Source organism: Candoia aspera, chromosome 2, assembly GCF_035149785.1.
Source record: "Candoia aspera isolate rCanAsp1 chromosome 2, rCanAsp1.hap2, whole genome shotgun sequence".
NCBI classification, from domain to species: Eukaryota; Metazoa; Chordata; class Lepidosauria; order Squamata; family Boidae; genus Candoia; species Candoia aspera.
The window spans coordinates 23,345,707-23,372,019 of record NC_086154.1 but is presented as its reverse complement, the minus strand read 5'-3'; the positions used below and the strand labels follow the sequence as shown (position 1 = coordinate 23,372,019).

Genomic DNA, 26,313 nt, shown 5'->3' with positions numbered 1-26,313 from the left:
TTTGTAGCCTTATGCAAGACATGCTAAGAAGAATTTAGCATTACTAATCATAATTAATGAATTGTCTACCTTTTGGCAAAAATATCTATATTTCAACATAAATTATACTTTAGGAATGTTAGACCTATATTAAAAGGCTTGATATTAATTAGTATGGAAATAAATTATTGGGTTAATTACAAAGGCAGGCAATCAATTGCTTAAATAACAAGAGGCAGATCCCAAAAAACTTCAGCATTAATTTTTAAGAAACCAGATTTCTAGAGCTCATTGCTACAGAGATGACTTATGAAGTACCTCCACAAATTTTCAGTAAATATTATTTATGCTCGACTGCAAGATTTGTGATTTCTCTTCTTTACATTTAAGTACAGATAGTCCTCGTTTAGCAACCACAATTGGGACTGGCAACTTGGTCATTAAGCGAAGCAGTTGCTAAGTGAAACCATGACTGTCCTTATGATCTTACTTCAGGTTTCCTTTGCTTTACAGACCTGAGAAGGTCATAAATGTGAGGATTGGTTGTAAAATTGCTTTTTCATCACTGTCATAACTGTGAATAGTCATTAAATGAGGCAGTCACTAAATGAGGACTACCAGTATCTTTATTTGGCCATTACATTCAGAAGATCTGCTACAGGCAACGCCATCTATGTTAAGTGGCTAAAATTTATCTAGACAGCAAGCCTATATACCTTATCAAAACCAACATTTTGAAAGCAGCTGCAAATTGTAGCTACTTGCACATTTCCTAAACTTCTAAAATGTGGCTTTTATAAGCATTTTTCATACGGATTATTTAAATCCAGCCTTTAAATCCAGTCTTTAGCCACTCACCCAGAATAGAGAACATCTGCTTCTAGGCTAGGTATTAAACAGAGTATCAGTACAACAGTATATATGTTTACTCAGAAATAATCCCACAGAGTTCAGTGAGACTCCTAAATAAACGTATACAGGATTGTAGCCAAAGCTAACTTGCTGATAAATAAAAACATTTTAAACTGCAAAGATGTTCAGTGAAGCAGAAGAAAGTGTTTTGAATTTTCATCTGTAAATTCAATAAGCTCTGTCTTTTGCAGATTTAATAGGACTACACATTCTGATCTGCAGACTTAATGAACTGCATTGTTGAAGATAACATCCAACAAACTAAAACAAAACACCTACATACTCAGGATTATATCTGTATATAATATATTAGAATCAGGAAACCCAAATCAGATGATCTGCCCCCATAGAAGGGAAAGAACAAAATATATACCTCTATTCTCCCTATCATCAGTGGAGATTACTGATAGAAAAACAATTGCTGCATTAACAGGATTCTGTTGAGCCTCTTAGCAGTCTTTACTGCATTAATTATCTTTTCTTTTTTATTTTGCACAAAAGCTTCCAAAACAATACAGGGTGGGTAAAATGGAATGAGAGTGGAAATCTGCTACCAGCACTTTTATTTTATGCACACCCAAAGACATGCACAGACATGAAACTGCTATTATTAATCTCATTTTGGACTCAGTTAAAATGCACTGGAATACAGGTATTCCTCCCTTAATGACCACAATTAGGACTGGAATTTTGGTTGCTAAGCGAAGGCGGTCATTAATTGAATCCAACCTGATTTTATTACCTTTTTGCAGTGGTCATTAAGCAAAGCACCACAGCTGTTAAGTCAATCATGTGGTTGTTAAGTAAGTAATGTGGTTCCCCATTTATTTTGCTTGCCAGAAGCCAGCCAGGAAGGTCCAAAATGGTGATCACATGACCACGGGATGCTGCAACAGCCATAAATGTGAACCAGTTGCCAAGCACCCAAATTGTGATCACGTGACTGTGGGGATGCTGCGATAGTCATAAGTGTGAGGACCGGTCTTAAGTCAATTTTTTTCAGCACCGTTGTAAGTCCAAACTGTCACTAAACGAATGGCTGTTAAGCAAGGACTACCTGCACTGTGTTGCAGGGATGTGTAACCTGTTGTCAGCTAGGGGTCATATATTTCCATTAGTATTTTTTCTGAGGCCAAGAGGTCAGTGGTTAAGGCAACAGGCTAGAAACCAGGAGACTGGGAGTTCCAGTCCTGCCTTAGGCCTGAAAGCCAGCTGGGTGACCTTGCGCCAGTCACTCTCTCTCAGCCCAACTCACTTCACAGGGATGTTGTTGGAGGGAAAAGAGGAGGAGGAAAGAGTATTAGGTATGTTCGCCGCCTTGAGTGATTTATAAAAATAATAAAGGCAGGATAGAAAATAAATAAAAATAAAAAATTTCCACTCGTATTTTTTTCTGCGGCCAAGAGCTGTAGTGACAAAAATGACGTCACAAAAGACACACAAAATAATCAACTTTTTTCTTCCAGCCAAGGCTAAGATATTTTAAAAAGTTTCCTAGGTACAAATGGGGCGCACACACCCTTCCTACAGCTATACCCCATAATCCTGATCCAGCTCAAGGACAGCTGTGCTATTTATTTTAAATCTTGCAGCCAGAGCAAACCACACAATAATAGTTTAGCTCTAAGGAATAGTTCTGTGTAATTAACTCCAAAGTCTGCACACCACACACTGAGTGATCTGGATGAAGAAGGATTCTGTTTGTTTATATGGAAACTTACGGCCCATTTTTTACCCAGCTAAGCAGTACTGCATCTTCTTCTTTTCCCTCTCTAAAGTGCCAGCACCTAAAACATCTTAAAAACCATGCAGCCAAGAGAAGTAAAGGCTGGCAGGGCTTCTGAAGTCAATGAACCAGTAAGGAAATCAGTAAAATCAAGAGCACTATTGAAGGAGTTCCCATACTGTATCACAACAGATCATCCTTTTGTTCACCCACAATTGATTCAATAAATACTTCAAGCTGGGGAAAAATCCCCTGGAGAAGAACTTGCCTATTGGGATCTTAAGCTAAATCAAATCAAAACCTTTATTATGACCTTTAGGCCAGAGAGGTCCTAAGCCATGTTGAGTTTGAAATTCATCATCTGTGTTTGGAAATGTGTTACCAGCGAAGAATGGAGTTCCTTTGTAAGGGAGAAACACGATTCTAAGATCTGCTGCCCATCTGCAGATAACAGTTGGAACTCAGGACAAGATTTGATAATCATCTTTTTTCCCCCTTAACTTTGGCTTTAGTAGAAAAAGAGACAGTGTAAAACAACAGAAAGGAGTGGAATAAAGAGAAATAAAGAAAAAGGCAGGGACGGAGGAAGAAGAAGAAAAAGAATGAGGAAAATGAACACACAAAATACAGATACTGAGTAACTGCAGAAAAACTGCACAAATTTGACAGATGGGCCTGTGTGTATATATGTGTGTTCATTAACGTTTGGTAATGGATAATTTATTTTTATTGGATTAAATGAATCCATAACAATCTGTAACATAATTGTACACACTAAGCACATCTCATACTTAACTCCTGCACAAAGCCAGGAATTTATTTTATTTTTTAATACCACACTAGTATTTTGAGCAATCACTTTGTAAAGTCATTCAGATTCAGTTCTGCCAAGTTCATTACTACTGACCCTGGTTATTATTATAGAAATTCAAAGCTGGTTTGAGAATAAGAAGTCTTCTACGGCCGCGTTTTATCTTTCCAATTTAAATTATTTTTGGCTTTAGCCTTATTTTATGAACTGTTTATTCCTACGGTAGTTCCTGTCTGGTCTTGCTGGTCTATCACAGATGTATTTGGCTGTTCTGATGGATTTTCTCCTTTGTTCTTTCATGTTATCTTTATGTTGTTTAAATTCCACTGAGTTGGGCTTATCTTTGGGCTTTTATTTCCCTACAGTAGTAAAACTCTATTATGATGGTTGGCAGACAATTTAAACTGCTGCAACAACCATCTTTGAAAAGCAAAATCTGCTTCCAAGAAGAAAAGCAAGAAAAATCTTTCCTCTTGATTAAATATTCTATTTGAAAGAAAAGGGAAGCGACCATAAACCTTAGGATCTTAAATTAATTCTGGATAACTCCCATGTGAGGCTGGTTGGGAATTTTGGGAGCTGCAGTCCAAACACACCTCAAGGATGCCAGTTGGGGGCAGGGGCATCTGCAGCAGATGGTCAAAAAGGTCAAGATGGTGGCCATGGCTGTGTAACTGAAGCTCCATCTTCTTTTATGTGTGGTGCACATTAGGAAGGACAGGGCTTTGGTGTCATGTTCATCGTTTCAATGGTTTGCATACATCGTAACGTTTCGCATGTCATGTTTCTGATCCGTGTCTATCACCTGTGGGATGGGGAATTCCAGCCCTGCCAGGCTGTTATCTTTGTGTTACCCTGAAGGAATGTGTGTTTGGGTTATGACATGTATTCAAGGTTACTTTCCCAGGCAGATGTGTGACGCTTGCCAATGCTGGGAGGGGGTGGTTGCGATGTTGGGGTGGGGGGCGGGATCGGCTTGGAGGCGAGGGTTTTTAGTTTGTATTTGGCGCGCTTTTGCTTATTCTCAGCTTTCTTCGTATTTGCATACTATCCTTTCAATAAATCAGTTTTATTCACTAAGCTCTGGTGAGACTGACTTCGTTGGGATAAGGCAATCATTACATTTGGTAACGCTGCCATCTTGACGTTTTTACCACCTCTGTGGATGTCCCTGGTTAAAGGAAATAATTATTTAGTGCCTTTCTAAGTTTATCTTTGAATGACAAATTCAATTCTGACATACCTGGAGTTCCAGAACAGCATCCCATCCACTCACTCAACCCCTGCTTAGCTTCAAAAACGTTATAGGATAATCCTAGAGTCCCAAACTGGTGCTTACCCTCCCCCAGCTCCTTTGGCATTTGCCAGGTTTCCTGTTCCACGAATTTAACGTTTTAAACAACATTATTCCAATTCAAAAGATAAGAAGTTGGTGTGGTGCAACACAAAGAGGCAGCCTCCAGACCCACCTTTATTTTCCACAACACTTGTTCATCTGCTGGACCTTTTTTTCCTAACCTTAAGCTTGCTTAAAAAGTCTGAGTATTGAACTGGGACCTTCTATATGCCAAACCTCCTTTCAGTGGACACAATCTATGTAGATGAGAAGTTATGCAAATTCTTTCTTTTTTCCTAAAGCCATCATTGAGGAGGAAGGGAGGGAGGGAGGGAGGGAGGGAAGGACCACTTCAAGGACAAGATCTCCTGAGAAATATTAGTTCAGCAATAGAAATTAGAATTATGGTTGGTTAGATTTATATCATAGCCTATTTTTAGAAGTTTCAGGATCATTGCATGGGGCCCTCACTTCCTTTTATCCCCATCACAAACAAGGTAGGTTGGTCAAAGCCCAAAGTCACCCATTGAGTTTCCATGCATTTCCTCAAATTCTAGCACAACATCTTGACCACTACAGTATATTGTGCTGCCTTTCAAGGCAAGGCAGACAGAACTTGCAATATGGGGCCAATCCAAGAAAACACAAGACAGATCCTTACTGGTTTTATTAGTCCCCATGTCTTACTAATTTCAATCCTCTTAACATCTCAACTGAGAGTTTTGGTGTTTTTCGTTTTTAAAACAGAGATGGGGAAGTTAAGCTGTCTTATTTGCAAAGACATTTTACAAATTGACTCACCAGATAACAGTACATATGGTTTATATTAATTTTAAAAAACCCTCAAAATGTTTCCCTAATGCACTTGTTTGTCACATAATAGAAAACTAAGTGCATTCAGCTTTACTCTGATGGAAGGAATTATATAAACATTATTATAAAGAAAAGCTGTTCCCTTGAATTCCACTGGGCTAACACCTTCTGTCCAAATTTTCTAATCAGAAATGTAGAGATTTTAAAAAATAACAACAAAATATGAAGGTTATGTCACGCACACACACATACTCACATAGGGTTTCTGTGTTAAAGAAGACTGTGATTACAGTCTGTTCCCAAACCTCATCCTGTCCAGGAGTGACTGGCCAGAAATTACGAGACTGTGTAAGAATTGTAGCATTCCATGTTTGGATGGTAGAATGTTGCAGAAATAGGGGTTATGATGCCTGAATAATTGTGATGGAATGTGCTCCCTCCTTCCTGAGAACCAGCTGCGTTACTGTAGTCCATCACATCAGCTCCCTGTTCGTAGACACATTAATGTCTAAAAGTTGTTGTTGTTTATTCATTCAGTCGCTTCCGACTCTTTGTGACTTCATGGACCAGCCCATGCCAGAGCTTCCTGTTGTCGTCACCACCCCCAGCTCCCCCAGGGACGAGTCCGTCACCTCTAGAATACCATCTATCCATCTTGCCCTTGGCCGGCCCCTCTTCCTTTTGCCTTCCACTCTCCCTAGCATCAGCATCTTCTCCAGGGTGTCTAAAAGACCTAGTGTTAAATCCCCACTTAACTATGCAATTTGCTAGGCGCCACCTACTGCCTACCACATAGGGCTGTTGTGAGGACTGGAGAGAACCATGTACTCAGTCTTAAAGTTCTCGAAGGAAAGGCAGCATATAAATGAAATGTCACAAATCCAAGATCACAGCAGAAAAGGAAGCACTTTAGTCTTATTTTTTGCAAATGACACTTTGGAAGTGACCAAGACACCCCTGAGCCCTGTCATCTTGGGAGGAGTTCAAGATGGCTGATCCTGAGGAAGTGGTCAGGGTCTTCATGGCTTTGAGCTTGGCCACCTTTGTTCTGGACACATGTCCCTCCTGGTTAAGGCCTCCCAGGAGGTGGCATGTGGTTGGGTCCAAGCGGTGATTAATGCCTCTTTGAGGGAAGGGGAGGTACCACCTGCCTCGAAGGAGGTAATGGTGTGCCCCCTCCTCAAGAGGCCATCCTTGGGCCCAACCACGTTAGACAACTTTCATCCAGTCTCCAACCTTCCCTTTTTGGGGAAAGTTGTTGAGAGGGTGATTGGTGCTCAGTTTCAGAGGACCCTGGATGAAGCAGATTATCTGGATCCTTTTCAGTCTGGATTCAGGCCAGGGTACAGTACTGAGACAGCATTGGGCATGCTTGTGGATGACCTTGGGAGGGCTCGGGAGGGGGGGTGCAACCGTCCTGGCTCTTCTGGATCTCTCAGCGGTTTTCAACGCTATCAACCCTGGCATCCTTCTGAGCAGGCTTCAGGGATTGGGAGTGGGAGACACAGATTTGCAGTGGTTTTCCTCCTTTCTCTGTAGCCAATTTCAATCAGTGTTGTTTGTGGGGAGAGGTCAAGCCCTAGGCCCTGCAATGCAGGGTTCCTCAGGGCTTAGTTCTCTCTCCTTTCCTTTTTAACATTTACATGAAACTACTGGGTGAGGTCATTCACTGGCATGGGCTGCGGTATCATCAGTATGCTGATTTTTTTTTGGATTTGCCGGTGATATCACGGTTGCCTGGGGGGCACCCAAGGGGGCTCCTTTCATGTCCCTGTTATTTTCCCACCGAAGTGGTACCTATTCATCTACTTGCGTTTGCATGCTTTCAAACTGCTGGGTTAGCAGGAGCTGGGACAAGTTGACGGGAGCTCACTCCATCACACAGCTTGCACTCTCGGGTTTCGAACTGCCGAGCTGCCGACCTTAATGGTCTTCTGACTCAGTGTCTTAACCACTGAGCCACTGTGGCCCATATCATCAGTATGCTGATGATACCCAGTTACACATCTCTAGTCCTGCCTGGCAGGTGATACTGTTATGGTACTGACAAGGGTCTAGAGGCTGTGAGGGTCTGGATGGGGAGAAACTGAATTTGATTCAACCCTCGCAAGACGGAGTGGCTTTTGGTTTTTGGCCCCCCAGGGTCTGGTGATGTGTCATCTTTGACTCTGGGCAGGGTTGCACTTCCCAAGACTCAGCTGGTGTGCAATTTGGGGTTCCTCCTGGACTCACGGCTGCCGCTTGAGGAGCAGGTAGCAACCCTGGCAAGGAGGCCATTTGCACAGATTTGTCTTGTGCACCAATTGCACCCTATCCTGGACCAAGAGGCCTTGCTCACAGTTACTCATGTCTTGGTCACTTCCAATTTGGATTACTACATGGGGCTGCCTTTGAAGACCACTTGGAAGCTACAATTTGTCCAGGATGCAGTGGTATGCAGTGTTGGGCACCCCTAGGTTCGCCCATGTTAGACCCCTGTTGAGTGAACTGTACTGGCTTCCAGTTACCTTCCAGGTACAATTCAAGGTACTGGTCATTACCTTTAAAGCCCTACCTGGCACGGGACCAGGCTATTTGCGGAGCTGCCTCTCCCTGATATCTGCCCATGCCACTAGATTGGAAAGGGTGGGCACACTCCAGTCCCTTCCCTGAAAGACTACCATCTAGTGGGACCTACAAAGCGTGCCTTTGCCGTGGCTGACCCTAACTTACAGAACGCCCTCCCTCCAGCAGTCCAGCAGGCCCCCAGCCTCTGAACCTTCTGGAAGGCCTATAAAACCTGGCTCTTTACTCAGGCACTGGGGTGGATCCTGTGGAGGGTTGTTGGGGCACCTTGGGAGGCTGACTGAGGTGCTGGGTTTTTCATTTTTGTCATATGGTTTTTATGGTTTTTTTTTAATATAATTTTACTGTTGGCTGCCCAGAGTTGTTGTAAGGTGGGCAACCATACAAATCTTGTAAATAAATAAATAAAAGCCAGTGCAGAGACAACAATCCTGGATGAATTTCAAAAGGTCAGTTGCAAAAATTCCCCTCTTCCACTCAGGCACTGAGCAATCCCTATTGCTTTCAAATACGCGACCAAAGACATCAGATACATGGGATTCTATGGGTTGGATTGCTCTAATCTAGTAAACTACCCCACATGGTGCCCTGGAAGCCCTTTGCATCTCTGCACATCGCTGGTAAAACATATTTGCAGGCAGAAAGAGAAAACTCCACCCATCTTAGGTGGGTCTCCCTTTGGAGACAATCCAGAAGCTGTGGAAGATATAAAATGGGGTGGTTAGCTTCCTGGTAGGAGGAGAACATCGATGCAGGAATGCCAGCCCTGCCTTTTCTTCTTCTAAACTGGGACTTCCGTGCCTCTGCTCGTCTCTCTTTGAAAATGCAGATTTGCAAAGGTGCACGTCTGCCACCCGTTCTCTTGGCTCTGAACTTAGAGCTCTTCTTCATGGAGGGAGATGAGTATGGCAGCTGCTTCGCCAGACCTCTGCATGCTAAAAATAAACGGTCAAGTCTGAACCCAGCCAGGGGTGCATTCGGGAGGAAACAGCCTGGGCCAGGCCCCACAATGCAGCTATTCACAGACCCAGGGCAACCACAATTTTATGACTGCAGCTTTCCCAATCTGTTCCTGACTGAGGGAAATTTTCCACTTTCCCCAGGGACAGACAGGGACTATCCAGCAACCCACACAGGAAGGAGGTTGTTTCCTTTGAAAAAAATAACAAACGGATGTGATCTTTGATTCTCACAGTAAAGTAGGGTAAGTCAGAGCAGAAGGCATGACCAAGCCCGCCCAGTAACCTCGCTCTGTACTGAATTTGGAACGAACTGCTTTAAAGCGGTGACAATCCTGAATTTGTATTTAACCATTTACTTGTTTTACAAGCAAGATGTGGAAAGCACAGCTCGCCACGAAAACATCTACATTTTGGATTGGATTTTCAACTTGATTCTGCTCCATTGCTCTTATAATTGCATCAGGTCAAGAATACCCACAAAGAAGGTCAAAAATACCCACAAGGAAGGGACAGCTATGTGTCAGAAGCAGGAAACACAAGAAAACAGCAGAATAGGCTTCAGAGAAGCTCACAACCCCGCAAACCAGAAGATCCCGGCCTCCTAAGAAGGGAGATGTGGTGTTCCCCAGCTACCTAATGCCCCTGCATTCCTCCTAGAAAAGACACAAACTAGATGGAGATCTTGGTCTACAATTCTTGGTCTTACAGTACTTATTTATTCACTGAACTGGATTGGCAGGGCCGTCCAACTCGCAAAGCGACTCTCAGGATTGTAGGGAAGCATGAAAACAAAAGAATTAAAAACAAAAGGCTGCAAACATTCAGAACCAGAACAGACAGAAGAACAAAAGGAAACAGAATAGATGAGGCCGACCACCACAGAATCTCTTTGGATGGGTTCATTTCACGCTCTGGCCCAGGGCCCGGAGGAAAAGCCGGATTTTCAGGGTGTTACGGAAGGCCAGGAGGGTTAGGGCCATCCCAACCTTGGGGGAGATGGCATCACATAAGGCAGCCAGACACTGCGACAGAGGAGCGTGCTTCCTAGGTCCCATTCAGGTGTTGTTTCAAAGAAGCCTTTTTTATTTTTATTATTATTATTATTATTAGTGGAGAGAAGGTAGAATCTGACATATACAAAATAAAGTACAGTAACAAGGCATATCAAATCTGTACAGAGAATAACATAACACTATAGCAGAGAATCGTAACTGTAAAGTTGAAAAAAAATGGGAAAAACTCTTCACTGGGAATCAAAAAGAGCTTGCCATTGGTGTCAAGCGAGCCACTCTGGGAAGGCATTCCTCAGACGGGGCACCACCACTAAAAAGGGCTGTTCCTGGGAGCACCTGGCTTTGCATCGCTGGGCAGTGGACTTTAAGAATGACCTGAGGACAATCCGACCCTAAGGTATCTACAGCTGAACTAGAACTACAAATGGACCATCGTCCAATGCAGATGACAAAATAGCTGGGAGAACATGGCTATGCTCTGTAACCTCCCACTAGAATTATTGCAATGCGTTAGTCCAAACTAGGGTGACTAACCTGACTCTGTTCCCAAATATGAAAACATAAATCAATAATATAAATGTATTTTTTCAGCCCTTCCAGTAAAGAGCTTAGAGAAGCATGTATGATTTCCTGCAATATGCTGTCACAACAACCCTAGGAGGTAGGCATAAATGATGGCAATGGATTTCAACACATCCAGTAGTTTCATGGGTGAGTGAAGACTCAGCCTTTGTTCTCCTTTAACCCACGTAGTTTTGCATTCTAACCAGAACACTGTATTGACTCTTTTTCATCAGACAGGCAGAACACAGACTTGAACGGTTAGACAGCAAAGTTTACTTGCAAACATGTATCACCATCAAAAACAAAATTGGATGTCATTTTATCCAGCTAAATCAGATTGACAATTAACGTCTAAACACATTATGGTGGATCAGATGGCTCACTGAATAAAGAGAAGCCCCATTTTGCGGAGGGAAGGGGGGGAAAAAAATAAACGGAAAGAGCTTTTGAGACTGATTCTCCAGTCGGATCCACACCAGAACTATTTGATCTGCACATTCTAAATGGAGATACTGAAATAATCTTCTGAGACCCATAAATACTAGCTTGTTCTAGCCTCACACCATCAACTATACATAAAGTCAAACTTAAGTTTTATTGCAGGAAATGTTAGACTCAAACAATTATTAAATATTGCAGTGCACGTTAACTATTTCGGCTGAAAGAGAAGCTGTGGGAATAGACCAATTAGCTTCCACACACTTGTGATGTATTTATTTATTTGTTTGTTTAGTTTATTTTCTATCCCGCCTGTATTATTTTTATAAATAACTCAAGGCGGTGAACATACATAGTACTCCTTCCTCCTCCTCTTTTCCCCACAACAGCAACCCTGTGAGGTGAGTTGGGCTTAGAGAGAGGGACTGGCCCAAGGTCATTCAGTCATTCTGATTGATGAGAAGAACATAGTATGGTGAAAAAGCCATTTGACTTTATATATTACTTGCCAACCGGCCCTTTTTAAAAACGAGACACTGAAATTACGTTAAAACTTTGTTTCAAGTGGCATGGTGATGTTACCGACACCCCAAGAATAAATTGCAAATGGGGGGGCAAAGTAAAGAAAGGGTTTTCTCACCAAAGAAATGCTATTGAAAGAACTAATTTGAAGAAGAAAGAACTAATTTATAGAAGACAGAAACAAAATTTGAATACGAGAGTGCCAAGAATAACAATATTCTTCATTTAGAAGCAACAGCAGGACAGGTATAAAATGGGAGATATTTAGCTTGGCAATACCTAGTATTTGTGAAAAAGATCTTGGAACAGGAGCGGAGCACAAACGGAATGAATCAGTAGTATAATATGGATTTATTTATTTATTTTCCCATTCAATTGTGTCCTATTCTCGGAGACGTCCTGGACAAGTCCCTACAGTTTTCTTGGAAAGGTTTTTCAGAAGGTTTGCCATTGCTTTCTTTCTAGGGCAGAACGAGGATGACTGGCCCAGGGTCACCCAGCTGGCTTTGTACCTAAGGTGGGACTAGAACTCACAGTCTCCCGGTTTCTAGCCTGGTGCCTCAACCACTACATCCATCTGGTTCTACAATATGACTACTAACCAGGAAAACGCACTTTGAGGCTGGATCAACAGAAATATTTCTAAATCAAAGCAATTGTTGTTCCATTTTATTCGGTGTTAGTCAGACATCTTTTCAAGTCTGGGACACCACATTTGAAGTAGGATTTGAGAGAACTGAACTAGTTACGAGGAATCTGGAGTTTGTTTCACCTGCAGTGGTCCTCTGTAGCTAGAGAAAGGATTCTCCCACAGAAGAATGCCATGATTTAATTTGATTATCCCCAAAGCACAGGGTGCAGAGTAATAGTCTCAAGTTCTAGGAAGGCAGATTCCACTTGAAAAGGAAAAAAAAATGCTTACAATACAGGCAGTCCTTGTTTAGCAACTGCCTTGTTTAGCGACCGTTTGCAGTAACAAGGGTAATGAAAAAATAACTTTACAACAATCCTCCCATTTACAACCTTTGCAGGGCTATAAAGCAAGGAAAAGCTGAAGTAAGTTTGTAAGCACAGTCGTTGTTTCATTTAGTGACCACTTCACTTAATGACCAAGTTGCCAATCCCAACTGTGGTTGCTAAACAGGGACTATCTGTAGATCCAATTATCCTGAGAGATGCTGGGCTTCTCTTTGCAGAATGAATTTGACCAAAGGTTGAACACCCTCTGCTGACAATGCTTTAACTTGGATTCCTTCACAAAGCAAGTAGTTGGAGTTGAAGGCCCTTCCCACATTACGATCTTATGATACAGACTCTCTTATAAAAATATTTGCAAACATGCAGGATCTTTGTTATGCTGGAGCTCAGTCTATTGTTTTTCTGGAACGGCTTCTCTTCCATTGCCTTACTTTTATCTCTGCAATTTTGGCCACCCCTGCCCCACCAAAAATGATGAAAATAAAAATGTGGCAGCGACTCCCTCTGAATTTCAGCCGGGCGTCTGTCTAGCTTGCATTTGCGACATCCTGTTTATGGTTGCTCTTGGATGGCAGGAGGAACAGATGCTATAAAAGCTCATAAAGCAAATAAATATAAATAAACAAGATTATGTCACAGCAAATGAAATGATTCTAAGTGTGCATGGAATATGTAATATGGGAGAGGCAGAAGAGCTGCTAAACACTGCAGATCCTTCAGGCTCAGCGCAAAGGTCCACCAGAAAAGAAAAAGGGGTGGTAACAAAGCATGTGTCCCATTGCTCTACTCACATAGGACATCTGTGGCTCTGTTGAGGTTCCAGCATCAACTGCAATGTTAGTCCAAAAGCACCAGAACCAACACTTTTCTCTTCTTAAAAATAGTTCCTTCAACAGTTATAACTAATAATTGCCTGTACTTACACCTACTTGTTACTCTTCCCTTGAGTATAGAGCAGTGTTTCTCAACCTTGGCAGCTGTCAGATGTGTGGACTCCAACTCCTATAATTCCCCAGCCAGCAGCTTCACATGGCTTCCCTGCACAGAACTTGCAGTGTTGCCAGCTTCCAGGTGAGGTTCTGCGGCGCACTAGACATCTCCAAAGTAGCAGAGATGGTGAAGCAAAGTGAACACCCCCCAGTGGTGATTTCTGGCCGGTGAAAGTCTTTCCAAATAAAGGAGAGAAAAAGAGATTGCCCACCTGCACCCCGGACAGCTGCACCTCAGGAGGAGACTGCAGGATGGAAGTCTTGTGGTCTTCTCATGAGGAGAAAAGCTGGGAGATCACAGGAGAAACAGCTAGCTCTCACTAGTACCTCAGCCTTTTAAAGGACACTAAATACGACTTTCTTAATCACTTTGGGATATAATCACCATTGCTATTTATTTTAGCTTTAGATGTATTGAATAGAGATATAAGACTCTTAAGAGTCCCTTGCATTGCAAGGAGGTCAAATCAGTCAATCCTACAAGAAATCAACCCTGACTGTTCATTGAAAGGACAGATACTGAAGCTGAAGCTCAAATACTTTGGCCACCTAATGCGAAGAGAGGACTCACTGGAAAAGACCCTGATGCTGGGAAAGACTGAAGGCAAAATGAGAAGGGGACGGCAGAGGATGAGATGGTTAGATAGCATCACCGATGTAATGAACATGAATCTGAGTAAACTCCAGGAGACAGTGGAGGACAGGAAGGCCTGGCGTGCTATGGTCCACAGGGTCACGAAGAGTCGGACATGACTTAACGACTGAACAACAACAAATAAGGCAAGATGAGAAAATTGCTGGAGTGAAGATTAGAAGAGAAACTTATAAATTATGGACATTTGTTGACAACCTGGCGATAATCTTGGAAGATCCTTTGGAAGAAATAGAAATATTAATGGAAAAACTAAAGGACTTTGGGGTATTAGCTGGCTTTAAAATAGTAAACAAAAGACTAAGATGTTAACAAAGAATATGAGCAACAAAAAACAAAAGGAATTGATAGAAAAAACTGGTTTTAAGATTGAGAAAAAAAGTTAAATACTTGGGCATCACTATGACTAAATGAATTATACATTATACCAGAGTAATTATGTTAAGACATGGAATGAAATCAAGAAGGGCATATTAAGATGGGAAAAATTACAACTGTCATTGTTGGGGAGAATTTCTGTGAATGTTTTGCCAGGAATGATGTTTTTGTTTCAAACAATACCTATTCTGACAACTGATGTACCATTTAAACAATGGCAGAAAGATATATCTATTTGTATGACAAGAGAAAAAAACCAAAGGTTAAATATAAAATAGTTCAAGATATAAAGGAACAAGGAGGATTGGGACTACCTGATTTGAAGTTGTACTTTGCAGCCTGCTGCTTACTCTGAATGAAAAAGTGGGGTTCTGCTGAGAAATAAGATACGCAGATGATACCACTTTGATGGCTGAAAGCGAAGAGGAACTGAGGAGCCTTGTGATGAAGGTGAAAGAAGAAAGTGCAAAAGCTGGCTTGCAGCTAAACCTCAAAAAAACCAAGATTATGGCAACCAGCTTGATTGATAACTGGCAAATAGAGGGAGAAAATGTAGAAGCAGTGAAAGACTTCGTATTTCTAGGTGCGAAGATTTCTGCAGATGCTGACTGCAGTCAGGAAATCAGAAGATGTTTAATCCTTGGGAGAAGAGCAATGACAAATCTCGATAAAATAGTTAAGAGCAGAGACATCACGCTGACAACAAAGGTCCGCATTGTTAAAGCTATGGTGTTCCCCGTAGTAACATATGGCTGTGAGAGCTGGACCATAAGGAAGGCTGAGGGAAGGAAGATCGATGCTTTTGAACTGTGGTGTTGGAGGAAAATTCTGAGAGTGCCTTGGACTGCAAGAAGATCAAACCAGTCCATCCTCCAGGAAATAAAGCCAGACTGCTCACTTGAGGGAATGATATTAAAGGCAAAACTGAAATACTTTGGCCACACAATGAGAAGACAGGACAGCCTGGAGAAGGTGCTGATGCTAGGGAGAGTGGAGGGCAAAAGGAAGAGGGGCCGACCAAGGGCAAGGTGGATGGATGATATTCTAGAGGTGACGGACTCATCCCTGGGGGAGCTGGGGGTGTTGACGACCGACAGGAAGCTCTGGCGTGGGCTGGTCCGTGAAGTCACGAAGAGTCGGAAGCGACTAAACGAATAAACAACAACAGAATTAGAAGGGCATGATCTGAGGTTGGGATGGCATGGTTTTCTATGGTACAATAAAGTTATGGTTAATGTAGATTTTAAGGATCATTATATTAGAAGTGCCACATTGAGAATATGGAACAGATATAAACCCAGACTGTGCCCAAAAATGCCTTTATGGGTCTCAGCACAGATGAGCCTTGAATTTGCTCTCTCATCTTAAAAATTGGGCAGGGTTGTCTTGATCTATAAATGCATACTACATCATATTTCTTATACGTGGTGAGAAATGCAAACAATCTATAAAATGGGAAATGTAAACAATGCATAACATAGGAAAGAAACAGAGAGCATCATTAAACTGCGCTACTGTGAAATTATTTGGGAAGGCAAAAGGCAAATCGTAATTGGTTACAGCCCGATGAAGAGAGACTTCTTCTCTGCCCTTTCAGGTAGGCCAGGTCAGGAAATAGACAAGGTGTTTCTCAACCTCGGCAACTTTAATATGCTGTTTGGGAAATTCTGGGAGTTGAAGTCTACAGATCTTAAAGTTGTCGAGGTCGAGAAACACTGCTATAGGGTATAATACCAGAACCCTGAAAACCTGGCAGAGCTTCTCTCTCCCTCTCTCTTATACTAAAAAGAATCAAAGTGAGGCACTCTTGAGTTTCTGCCTTACCCTGTCCTATCTTTACAGACTAAGGTGATGTTTTATAGCAGCTACTGCATATCTTCTCCAACGTTATCTCCGTCCTCCTCTAATCTTTCTCTAATGAATCCTACTGGAATGGCTGCAAACTCTGGGATCCAAGAACTTTCCATCCATTAAGATATTTTCAGTCAATTTTTCCTCTCATTCATGAGATGACAATACTACATAGCAGAGAAGGTATGCCTAAAACACACATGGGGATTCAGTGGCTCTCCAGATATTGTTGAACTATGTCTCCTTGTAGTCCCAGACAACATGGTCAATACAGGAGTCGCAGTTCAAAAATCTGCAGAGGGCAGCCAATTTTCCATTCCTGGTCTATGTCATCTGGTACTCAGCCATCTTTCTTTTATAACCCAACCACCCCATTTCACCTTTATACTCAGTTAGGTGGCCACATTTATCCAACCATAGCTGATCTCAAAAAAGCTAAGCAGGGTTAGATCTGATTAATACTTGGATGGGAAACTACCAGGAAATCTTGGGGCTGTAGTCAAGACTGAGCTGTTAGAAAAACAGTCCTGGAAGACTGTTGCCAGGAAAACTACATGGAGGTGGCCATGTAGTCACCAGGAATCAAGCTTGACTCAAAGGAAACTTTAACCCTTGCATTAATTTCACCTTCACCTCCACAGGGAGCAAGTTGTGTTTATCTAATGTCATAGGCACCACGTTGTATGCAGAAAGTCCCAAGTCCACCCTCAAGGATTTCTAGTTAAAAGGTCAGGAAGCAGATAATGGAAGAAATCTTTGCCAGACAGTATAGGAAGATGCTATTCAAGTAGATAGGACGACTCTACACCCACTAATCTTTTTGTGCGGGTGATTGGGTGGGGGTATGTGACTTTAATAAGCGTTTACCCTAAGGATAGCCAGGTACAATTTACTATAAAGCCATGCAGAGAAAGTATCAACAATCCAAGTCCCATCTTCATTCCAATTGCTCAGGGCCAGTCCTTCTAAGCATCCGGCCTCAGTAACCAGATGTTATTTCAATGTTTTTAAAGTGGCTTTCCTCTTCCTGTATTTCCTTCCTGTCCAGTGGCCCACCAAAGTCAACTAAAAATAGGCACGTCTCACCTCCTGTTTTGGCAGCCTAGATTAAAAATCAAGTATTTCACTGTGGGCACAGAAGAACGTGATCCTTGCTTCACTTACTGGTCAGAACACAAAGGGTATTTCACTTGCATCCCAGCTCCTCTTACCTGGCAATAATACTGCTGTGGTTCACTCTAAATGGATGTTAGTGGCTATTCAGAGATGAGAAAGCATTTTTTTTCCAATAGAATCTCTGCTAGTAGACCTTTTCCTGGCATTTGATTACTGTCACATTTCTACAGAAAAAGAACATTTACATGCTGAACACATTTTGAGCCTTTAGTTTCACTGGCTTCCATCTTGTGGGTCAGGACCCAAAGCAGACTGTAAGAGAAACACTACTACCCATACAAACGAATGGTAGAAAGGATTAAAAAGTAGGTCCCCAAATGCATGTTAAGGTTAAAGGCTAATCACGGGTCTGAAAAGTCTAAGTCGGGTTAGAGTTCTTCTCATTTTGAAAAGAGTTGAAAAGAGGTGGGGGAATCCTAAGGGGCTGTACCAATCAGAAACCCCCACTGAAGCGCACTCCCCATTCTTACAAATAAATAAACAAGCAAACAAATAAACAAATTCAAGCAAACAATTAGTATCCTGCCTTGTCTCAAGGGTACAGTGTCTGCACAGCAGCAGAAACCCTAGTCCTGGCAACTTTGAAGGAGCAGAGCAGCCAAACCCACAAAGTCACTGGTAAGCATACAGAGAGGTCAACCCAAAGATGCAACATTAAAGTCCAACAGAGTCAGAATCCAGGGCAAGCTCTGAAAATTGACCATGGTTAAGAAGCAGAAGTCTAATGGTGCTGTGAGAGTCTAGAAAAAGACAGGATACAAATGTTATTCTTGCATCTAAACCATACCTACTTTCAACTGCTACCCCTTATGCCACTTAGAAAGAATCTGAAAAGGGGATAGTAAGGAGACTGCAGAGAAGCCATATGCATTTGTTGCATCTTCCTTCCTTGCAGGTTTCAGAAGGCAGAGGGTAGGTATCCAACAGGTGAACTGATATTTTAAAGGGAGTCCAAGCAATTAAGGCAAAGTATGCTGACATACTTTGGGGAAAAACACCCCCCGTTTCTTATTTAAAGCAAATCACCCAGTCTAGAGAGTATCCATCTGAGGATTCCTAAAAGAACATAGATGTGAAACTGCTGATCTTCTAAAAAAAAAAAAATTGCATTATGTCTCCTAATACAGAAGCTCATCTTAGGAAGTACCACCAACTTTCAAAGTAAATTGGGGGAAAATGGTATGGTTTGCTTACCTGTAAGACCATATAGGCCTGCAGTCTAAAATTCCTCCACATTTTAACATGTTTATTAAACAATATATTTATTTTAAAAGCCTTAAAGCCTTTTATATTACAACACAAACTTTAAACAATAAAAATCGAAGAGTTGGTTGAGCTATTGTATTTCAGAAAAAGCTCTCAACTTGCTCTGCTTCACTCTTAGCATGCAAACTAGTGAGAAAACTTGCAACTGAGTGGCAGAGTCCATACTTCGTATTTAGTAGATCCTGCAGCTATAGAGATTGCAAAACGCAATATGCTGATGCAAATATGTATAGGAACTCTTGTCATGTAATTTTTATGTAGCCTTAAAAAAAAAAAGCATTAATTGATCCAAAAAATAGGAACCAACAAACTTACGCCAAAATTATGCAAATGTTCTAGGCAAACAACCCACTGATAGATCCATCCCATCCCTATACTTACAGGTAGTCCTCACTTAATGGCCACAATTAGGACCAGAATTTTGGTTGCTAAGCAAAGCAGTTATTAAGCAAATCCAACCCGATTTTATGATATTTTTTGCAGCAGTCATTAAGCAAATCACTGCGGGTGTTAAGCAAACCACATGGTTGTTAAGCGAATCACATGGTTCCCCATGGATTTTGTTTGCCAGAAGCCAGCCAGGAAGGTAAAAAATGGTGATCACATGACCACAGGATGCTGCAACGGTCATAAACGCAAACCAGTTGCTAAGCACCCAAATCGTGATAACATGATCATGGGGACACCACAGTGGTCGTAAGTGTGAAGACCGGTCGTAAGTCAACATTTTTCAGCACCGTTCTAAGTCTGAACTGTCACTAAACAAAAGGTTGTTAAGTGAGGACTACCTGTAGTTCTCAAGAATTCTCCCACATTATAAACAGTCTGGAATCCTACTCCAAGTAATCAGTTATTTAAGCTTTTCCAGGTTTTGGGGTTTGATTTTTTGCTGAGAAGCTAAAATGCATCAGCTACCTGACATTCAGATCTGACTCAAAAATATATTATAAACACTTATAATAAGCCTTGAGCTCAAAGGTAAGTTTGTGAAGTTTCTCATCTAGCATCTTGCTTTCACCACCACTGAAATAACAAACTTTTAATGAAATGTCCATTTCCATATTCAGTATCCAAGTCAAATTAAGCCAACGGTTTAGATTTGTTAACTTTTCCGATTTATAATACTTCCCTACCACATGGACTTTGATTAACAAATCTGGAAGATCTTTATTAATAAAACAACTGAAGATATTATTTTTATTAGGCTCAACATGGGAAGCCAAATCACTAGAAGAAAAAAATCCTTCCTCTTTCAAAGTACTAAGGTTCAAAGAAATAAATACTGTCTTTCAAAAGTAGCCTAATCCTGAATTTAAGATGTACCAAATAAATATTCTGTCAATTAGAGATGTGCAAGTGAACAACTTTACATTAAGCTTAAAGCAATTTCAGATAAAGAGCTAGTGTGGATGAGTGAATCCGGCTAATAAATGATTGGAGTAGCAAAACATATTTTTAGTGCAAGATAGCAAACAACTTGAAAAATATTTCAAGGGCACAGTTCGTTGTGTGTGATTTTCTTCTGAGATCTCATTAACTCTCAAGCAAGAAACTCTGATGTACAATACTGAGTAATATTCATACAGTAACCTTTGGGGAATAGTGATGAAAGCAATTAAGGATTTTTTTCTTCATAGTTTGATTTGATAAAACACCTACCTCCATTTTAAAAATAAAACTAAGGGAAGAAATATGCTGTGCTATAACATGGAGCTATCATGTGGTATAGTCACTTTAAGAACTGATAAAATAAACCTATTGCATATTGATACAAGTTCATGCTAAAGATCATTATACTACTTTTTCCAGATCTTCCCTTTATTTTTTGATAAATTATGTGATAAATTATGTAATCTGGAAATAGCATTGCAGAAAATATGTTTTTTCTGACCTATATATAAATGGGAAAAGCATAACTAATTAAAACCTGATTTCTCCAAATGTAAGCAAAATGCATCCCACTAAATGTGAAATTAAAAGTTTCAAACCTCGAAACCACGTTGGGATCCCATTTTTTTTTCAGACAGCAACTTTTTTAAACAGCAACAGAGGAATTCATCAAGCAAATCCACTGAAGGGTTTGCTTGAGAAGTCCCAGCATGTGCAGTGGTTACAATTTTAGACAGAGACCATAAACTAGTGTTTCTCAACCTTGGCAACTTTAAGCGGTGTGGACTTCAACTTCCAGAATTCCCCAGCCAGCATGCTGGGAGTTGAAGTCCACACAGCTTAAAGTTGCCAAGATTGAGAAACACTGCAGTAAGCAAATGTCTGGCTTCACATTCAGAGTAGGCAATAGATATTTAACCCTCAGTTCATCTTTTCAAAAGATGCCCAGGTATGACTTATTATCTTTTTATTAAAGACTTATTATTAAATATTAGCATGTTTATTATGGGCAAGAATGCACACAACAGTTGATTGTCCATTGCATACAAAGGTGTCAGAGACTTATATAGATATTCTCAAGAAGAGATACATTCTGTAAGCATCTTCTTCCCACCCTCTGGAACCAGTGGATATTTGGTAGGTCATCTGCCAGCCTTAGACAATTGAGCAATGTTTACATAATGGCCATTTGTAGCTTTGGAATCACTGTTCTCAGCCTTGTCAAACTCATCCTGTACAATAAGTAAAATCAAGCTCAGCTCCATCAACAATATGGAAGTGGTTTGTCATTGTCTTTTCTTGGAATGTTTCTTGAGTTCCCAATGTACTCTGAAGTCTTGGGAATTCCAAGTGGTTTCCCATCTAACTACTCATCAGGTGCAACCTGTTTTGAGTATTAGCTAAGGTCATCTTAGTGCTGTCATCTGCTAGGTTCAGTTCCTCAGTTGATGATGGAGCTCACTTCTGACTTTGGGCCAATTGGTTACTTTCAGTACAACTTGCCTAGAAAATGTAGGGATGACCCTAACCCATATATGTTGCTTTGATTTCCTCAGAGGAAAGTTAGAACAGAATGCCAAGAAACCTGATGCCTAGCTGGTAGTCTCAATCTCCTCCCAATTTTATTTGTAAATAACAAGGCCCTGGAGAGAAGTCCTTCTTGAACACCTCAAAATTGAGGCACGTTGGTATGGGGCTTTTCTACAAATGCACATCTCTGTTAGCCATGCAGCAAAGATGCTGACAGATGGAATGACAGGTTAGGAGAGTTTAAATTTCATAAAAATCATATCACTACCAAATACCCCCAAAGTAAAATGTTTTTTTTTTTAAAAAGAGCAAGAGAATGAGGTGGAATTGTAGAGGAATCATCAAAAACTGACAGCTTCATATGTTCAAGCAAAGGATGCAAGCAAACAACTAGAATATTTTATTAGTGAAATTATATATTTTTAAAAAAACTTATGTCGTTTCAAGGAATATAATACCAAAACCTCATACTCTACAAAAAGCAATACTGTTTCTCAGACTAACCCCCGAATTATCAGATTAGTATTGTTTGTAAAAGGATTTGAATCCTTCTTCCACATGGAGCATACTGACTGTTGCATCTCAGCATCTTGATACACAGTTGAACCACAGGCCCACTCATCTTTTTAATTTTTAGTATTTTCTTCAATTTGCCATCTGTTCACAGGGCTGCCTTGTTTAGAAGAAGATGATTCAGCCACCCATCCCAGATGTCTCAAGAAGAAAAGTTCACTGGAACAAGAGACAAATCTTAGCTCCAAATTGACTGGTGCTACTCTAGTTTTACATTTCTGTTCTAAGAATATGTACTCAATAGGAGGCCTGTCTCCTAGTAAATATATTGTATAAAGCCTATTTTGGACCAAATTCACTACTAGGATACTGTCCAAATACCGAGAGGAAAAACAAACTTGGTCTGAAAAACTTAAAAGTTTCAAGCAAAAAACAACTGTCACCAAAGGCTGAACTTCCTCCAGTTGGCTTCAAAGGCAGTTCCTATTTCCATCTGATATCCATTATTATATGTTTGGTTGCAGTAAAAAGGACTTACCATCTGTGGGATCAGCAGAGAAGAACTAAAGCAATCAAAGTTTCTCGGTTTATAAAAAAAAGATAACCATTGGGCAAATCGATTAAAAACTCTACATGGTGTGAAGAAAGGAAATGAGAAAAGTTTTTTTTCCCTGTTCCCTAAGCCCAGAAATTGGGGTAATGTAATAAAATTGGGATGACACTATGATTAAGCAAGATGAAATCTGCTGTGGGGTTGAAAATGCCACCCAAACCTTGAATTCCCTGGCAAAATGTGTGCTGGGACCACAACTATCAATATTCCCAGCCAGATACATTCTGACTTAAGAGTTCTTGGAGTTTCAATCAGAACACTTCAGAAGGGTACCATCTGGGGAAGAACACCATATAGAGGTCTAAATATCTCATTGCATACATTAGGCAGTATCAGACTAAGTTGAAAACAGCAACTTTCCTGTAACCAAAGTTTGCATGCCTGTTGTATCTCAGTTTGGTTCTGTGATAAGGACAACCAACAAACTTCAAATTTAAAGTGCAGCTGCTATCATCCCACTGTTCTCTCAATATAAAGTTTAACTAGTTCACAGCGACTCAGTGTGCCTTTTCATTTTAATGAAACGAATTATAGTAAAAACATTCCACCCTTCTTCCACTCAATGTGTTTGTAGGAACTGTCTCGCAATCATATGTTCATTTAGATTTTATTCCTTCAGATCAATTAACCTAAAGTGGTTAAATAAATGAACCATAAACTGTTGGCCAAATGGAACTTCACGGCCCAATGCTCTGATTGCACTTTAAAAAAGGCAGAACTGAAAATGCACTTTTAAAAACATGATACAAGCATGACTGTATGAGCAAAATTGTGATTAATGCATGAAGCAACTCAAGCAGTGAATACATCTGAAAAACACACCAGTTGAGAAAGGCTTAGCAAGATGGTGTATGGTAGACTTGAGATGAAAAAGAAACAGGGAACCAGACAGCATTCTCAAACAGTCAGTGGATCTCAGGAACAATAAACTGTGGAAAGGAAATGGAAAATCCAATAAAATAAAATATACTGGAAGGTATACAGTTAGTGTAACAAGATAGTCAGAGAATATAAAATAGAAGTATCCGAAAGTCAAGTGGCTATGTGGGAGCTATTACCGTACTGCAATTTAAGAGATTTATTTGTGGGCCCAGTTTCAGGTCTACTAAGCCAGAATAAACAACTTCACTTTATTTAAGTTAGTGCTATGCCAAACATTTATCCTGCATTCATTTCCAACATCCTCATTTCCAACATCCTACCTGATGGAAAATAAATTGCTTTCCAAGACCTCAGCAGGTCTATCTTCAAAACTAACCAGGATCGCTCCTGGCACATCTTTCCACCTGGGAATTCTAGAGCCGCTGGCTAGAATGAATTTTTTTAAAAAAAAAAATCTTGAAGAAGGCAATGGCAAATCACCTTCAAAATGCTGCCAAGAAAACTTCAGGGATGCCATCATCAGGAATCAGCACAACTCAAGGGTTTCTTTACCTTTTTTTCTTCAAGAAATGAAAAGATTTGGTGAAATTCTCCTGCATACAATGTAGGATTCTGAACCTTATTTTAGTTACAAAAGACTTACAATCATGGAATAAGACTAATAAAATTCATCCTATGATCAGCGGTGGACAGTCTTGCCCTTTATAATCCATGGGTTTTGTGCGCAAAGTGTACATGAAGATCTGCACTTCTAAGGCTTCAGGAACACTTCAGATAACTGTGCTGATTTCGGACTCACAGACACCTACAACCCTAAGCACAATAGTCTCTCACAAATATTCACAAGGTAAACAGGGATTCCTTCCCTGCCTCTTATCTTTATTACAGGCATGGTATCACAGAAGGTACAGCATGCTGGCTGGGGAATTCTGGGAGTTGAAGTCCACACATCTTAAAGTTGCCAGCTTTGAAAAACACTGGTCTAGCCTTTCATCATACTTCATCTTTCTAGCAATCTGCAATCTCCCTGGCTTCCTATACTTCATCTCAATCCTTAGGGGAAACACCATGAGAAGCTCCTCCCATGGGGACTTTTCAGATCAAATCACGATATGTATAGGTGACTATATGGAAACCATCAACAGCTGCACCATCCATCAAATTCCAGCAATAAAGTAAGTTCAAAAACACCACCAAAAAAAATTCATTAGAAATTCTAGAGCACCCCAAGAATGAGGTAGAACAGCAACCTCTTTTGTAGGGGAAGAAAACTTCAGAAATGGGAAGCTGTGTGTGCACATATATGCATGTGTACAAATGAATACACACACACAAAGGGTATACCAAAGGTCGGACCCCATAAACCAATAACAAAATGTTTTATTTTTTTTTAGAGAAAATGTTACTGTACTTAGGAATGTTCAAAAGTCATGTGTCAAATGAGTAAGGAAGTGTTTAGAAGAAAATGGCAATCAGTTTGATCATTTAATGTAATTTATATGAGAAACTGCCTTTGGGGCCCAACCTTGTCTACGGGCCCTGACTTGTACACCCATATACATATATTTCACAAACATATATGCGCTCTCTCTCTCTCTCTCTCTCTCTCTCTCACTCACACACACACACACACACACAGTCCTTTAGAGTCTGCCGTGCCATCGATGCTATTTCCATTTCTCATCATCACCTCTGTGTTACAAAGTAGTATTAGGACATGACCTCAGTATAGCCAAGTAGGATATCAGTAATGCTTTGACTATGTAGCTGGGTAAGGAAGGAGTGACAATCTACAGCTAAGGCTACCTGCCCATCCTGCTGATGCCAAGCAGAGTTCATTGACAAGTGCAAATATAAGATAAAGTCATGACATGCAGACTTTCAGGCAACTGAAGCAACCATTAAAAGAGCAGTTAGAGCTGAAATGAGTGAACAGGGTTGCCTAAAACAGAAAAGGCCGTCTCAAGTCCACGGAGTCTGAATTGCAAATAGTTGACCTGAATGAATGTTACTGTGTAAAACTAAAGTGCCCTTCATTATGCAGGTGGTAGATCAAAACAGAATTATAATTATTGGTGACCTCTTTTGACTTGTCACAGGTTAAATACAATGGCTCTGATTGTTGCCAATAATAACCCCTACAATATTGTTGCTTTGGCCTTTATCAGCAACTTTAGATGACAAAAAGGAATGTGTGATGTATATTATCCTCACTCTTGGCCTCCACATTTAGCAAGTCATAAACGTCCCTTATGCACAAGAGCAAGTATCTGAAAGGGCTTTTAGCTTATTAACTGTTTGTCACCATGCGTACTTATGATTCACAGTTGCATTTACTATTGATTGGATCTTTGATTTCCACGTTGATACACAACTCAAAACGTAAGAGCCACATCTCCAGGGAAGCACTTTGCAGAATGCTTGATTTGCTAATTAAGAGAAAGAAGGAGGCAGA

The 26,313-nt window shown here is 40.7% G+C and overlaps 1 protein-coding gene across 7 annotated transcripts in view; it reads right to left on the bottom strand.

The window, feature by feature from the left end:
• PTPRG (protein tyrosine phosphatase receptor type G) overlaps positions 1-26,313 on the bottom strand; it is a 655,485-nt gene that overhangs the window by 552,911 nt on the left and 76,261 nt on the right. The gene's annotated exons all lie outside the window — the stretch shown is intronic.